Below are 3,953 nucleotides of genomic sequence, written 5' to 3' on the forward strand. Positions count from 1 at the left end.
GCACTGGGAGAGTGTCACGTTCCGGATTGGGCTTTACCATTTGGACCAAATGGAGTCTGCCTAGAACGATAAGGCTTTGCGGTATGGATTGGACTTGGCTACGCGTAGTGCCTACGTGGCAAGGCCACCTACACGTGAACACCGCCTCCAGGTGTACGTATGTGCCTTGTACAGGCAAAAACGGGAAAGGTGATTGGTTAATGCCTTGTTTGACCATTTCTTTTTTCTGTGTCAAAGTTCGTGGATTTAAAAAGAAAAAATCACTCTTTTTTAAAGAGTGAAGAAAATGAAGAAAAAAGCAGGACGAAGAAAACGAAGAAAATGGCGATGTGCAGGTGAGGAAGAAGATAGTAAAATGAAGGCTTGACAACTTTGGTCCCTGTAGTCTTGGTTGATTACAAATCCCACCCTAAGTTAAATTTTTTATACTTAAATGATTTTTAAAAATTACAGATAAGACCCTTAATTTCTAATATACTTAAATGATTTTTTATACTTAAATGATTTTTAGAAATTAACTCTTAACTTATATATTTCAATTATATTTTTTTAATTTCTAACATACCTTTAAATATTTATTTAAATATTTATTGAATTTTAAGATTATGTTTTTTTATTTAACTTATTGTACTTTTTTATTACTAAAATATTTATTTATGTTTAATAACTATGTTTTTTTTATTTAATATAATGTCAAAAAAAAAGTAAATAATATGGAGTGGTAACCATTTCAAATGGGTAGTAGACTAGTAGTGCACATGTAAGTAGAGCTGATATGACAACTTTTCTAATAGGTTGATGGTAACCATACCCTTTGGCCTAATCTTATTAGTCTAGTCACTAGTGGTTGTTGTTTGACTTAGTTGATGGAGAGCTTATGAAGGGACTTTATATAGCGGGTTAGACACAGCTAGTTTTATTTGTTTGATGAGCCCACATATAGCACGATGAAACCAGTTGACATACATATCTAAGAAGGTTCTAGCCCAGCGGTATCAGGTGGTGTCTTCCCTCTTTGAGGTTGAGGTTCAAGTCCCGTCGTGGACATAGGTGGAATAGGTGTTGTTAGCTTAGGAGTAGATTAGATTTGCCGGTTCAAAAACAAAAAAAAAAAAAAAAAAAAAAAAAAAAAAAAAAAAATCTAAGAAGGTTGATATCATTGTTTTTGTACGGGATATCAGAACGTTAGACAAACAATAAGTAATGCCAATCTTGAGTATGTGGATATCGCTTTGTATAATTGTACGCTCTAATCATTTACCATCTTTACATATTTTTATTTGATATGCCACGTGAGATGAAAATTTCATAATATGTTTGAAATTTCTCATAAGATAAAAAGAAATCTGAAAAGGATTATCCATAAGTAAGTTAATAAAGGAAGTTTAGTTACATACAAGCATGCATGCGAAACAAAACTTCTTTATATATAACTAGGAAAGATAGGATAAATTATAAATACTCAGCTATAGAAAATTTGGCACTGCTTTCAACCTCAATCAAGTGATCATCATCTTGTCTCCAATCAAGCATTAAACAAGAATAAAATCATGGAGGATAAATAAAGAAGAAAACAAAATACGTCCATACATAAAAGACAATCAATGGTTTGAGTCATTACGTATATAATTATAGACAAAATTGTAAAAATGTCAATGTGGTATGTATTTTTTTGGGGTTTTAGTCCAAACTTCGATTTTTTTGACTTCGTGGTCCTTTTAAGTTAGTTTCGTTACGTTTTTTGATGCCTCTGAATAGTAAAATGACTGTAATATCCTTGGGTTATTTATTTTTCATTTTTTTTCATTTCTTTTTAAATCTAGAACTAATATATTTTATTTTAATAATTAATAAATTAAGAAGGGCCCACCTTCTCTCTCTCTCTCTCTCTCTCTCTCTCTCTCTCTCTCTCTCTCTCTCTCTCTCTCTCTCTCTCTCTCTCTCTCTCTCTCTCTCTCTCTCCAAGAGTTCTTCTTCCTAAAAAATACACAACATTCAAGTGGCTAACTACAGGAACTAAAAGCTCATAAAAATTCAATCTTGTAGATTAACCATGTAGATCAAAAGCTCATAAAAATTCAACCATGTAGATCAAATAGAAAACTCATCAAGGTATAAACTGTATACCAGAAAAAGATGCACAAGAGGAAAGGTTCTTGGATCTACAAGCTTGCGAGCAACCACTTCTTCTTCTCTAGACTCCTTCAACAAAATGCACCAAAACACTCAATAAGTTCACAAAACTCACACAAGCAACTTAGAGTTGGAATTAGGGTTTGGGGAGGGAATGATGGTTGATAAGGATGATCAAATGGGGATATAATGTTGTTTAAATAGGGAGCAACCCTTAAGATTAGGGTTTGGAGTTTAGGCTAGTATGCCCGACGTACCACACGTATGTTCATCGTACTAGCGAATCATCCGCGTTCCAATATGCACGAGTACGTTGCGCGTATCTTCGAGTACGCCCATCGGACGATTAAAGTGCAAGCCTTTTTCTTCTCATGGACCAATTGTGCCATTTCTCATAAAAAAGAGCAATAATATTAATACCTGATATTGGGATGTTATAATTCTCCCCCACTAGAATCAGACTTCGCCCTCGAAGTCATTTTCAGGAAACAGCTCAGGATAGTGCTCATGCATCTCGGACTCGGGTTCCTACGTCCACTCCGAGCCCCTTCGGTGATGTCTGGGTGATAGTGGTGTTGGGTTTTGAGCACTATAACACTCCTATGGTGCACATGCAACCCTAAATGCTTTGGATCTATGTTTTCTCTATTATACATGCATATATTCAAATTTTTCCAAAGCATTGTCCTAACTAGCATACAAATTTCCAATTGAATAAAACATCTAGATAGATGACATACCTTTTAAAGGACTTGTAGTTCTTGACCCTTGATAGCTTGAGCACCTCAAGTGTGATGCCTCTAATGGTTCATAAACACCAATATGCAAGAGGATGATTTAAGAGAATAATCTATTTATCTCAAAGAGAAGAGGCAACCGATTTTGGTCTATAGAGGGCTCTATTTATAGTGTTGGACATGTTAGGGTTACACTTGGTAAACCCTAATAATCCATGACTTTCCACATTCTCATGCTCCATGGGTTTAACCTCCATGGATTAGTTTAGCCCATAATCATGGATCGTTAGCCCACACTACAGGAATGATTGATTTACATAATCAATCCCCATATATTTAATTAGTCTCTTTTTATCACAAAATTAATAAATTAATTCTTGATCAATACTAATTAAATAATTTTGTATTAATATATTATACTTGTAATATATTAATAAACCATAAATAACCTTATTCTTAAAATTCATCCTATCAAATTGCACTGGTAAAGGCAACCTAAAAGGACCATGCTACAATCGAGTCAAGTATATACCAGTTATAGTTATAAGTCTAATAACTATTTCTGCTTATGCACTTCAGGATCTGACTTAGCAATCGTAAGCTTTCAAAAGCCGTTGTCGAACTCTGACCTAGTCAGTGACGCCTCCTTCAGATAAGTGATCATATACTCCTCCGTTCTCAAGATATCTATGCGGACAAGCACATGGAACATAGTCATACTTACTGTCCTGCAATTTATTTCCCGATTTCCGATTCGTCTGACATAGAACATAACTGAACACATCAATTTAGTACTAACCGGGCCCGACACATAAGTCAAAATAGAATCATCGAGGGGCCCAAGATATCGCTTAATCCTCTTAGGATAAAAGGAACATATAAACTTCGACATTATATGCTTGTACTAACTACTCATCAAATCATGCACATCGATATGTTTTATAACATCAAGTTACTGATGCGTTTTCGTGCCATGAATGCACAACCAACTTGTCGTCAACAACTCATATATCTTGGTTTGAAGATTATATGATATTATCGTCTCACAATTACTCGTGATAAATTCCATGAAGTAATTTTGGT

This window comes from Lactuca sativa, chromosome 7 (assembly GCF_002870075.4).
Source record: "Lactuca sativa cultivar Salinas chromosome 7, Lsat_Salinas_v11, whole genome shotgun sequence".
Taxonomy (NCBI): Eukaryota; Viridiplantae; Streptophyta; class Magnoliopsida; order Asterales; family Asteraceae; genus Lactuca; species Lactuca sativa.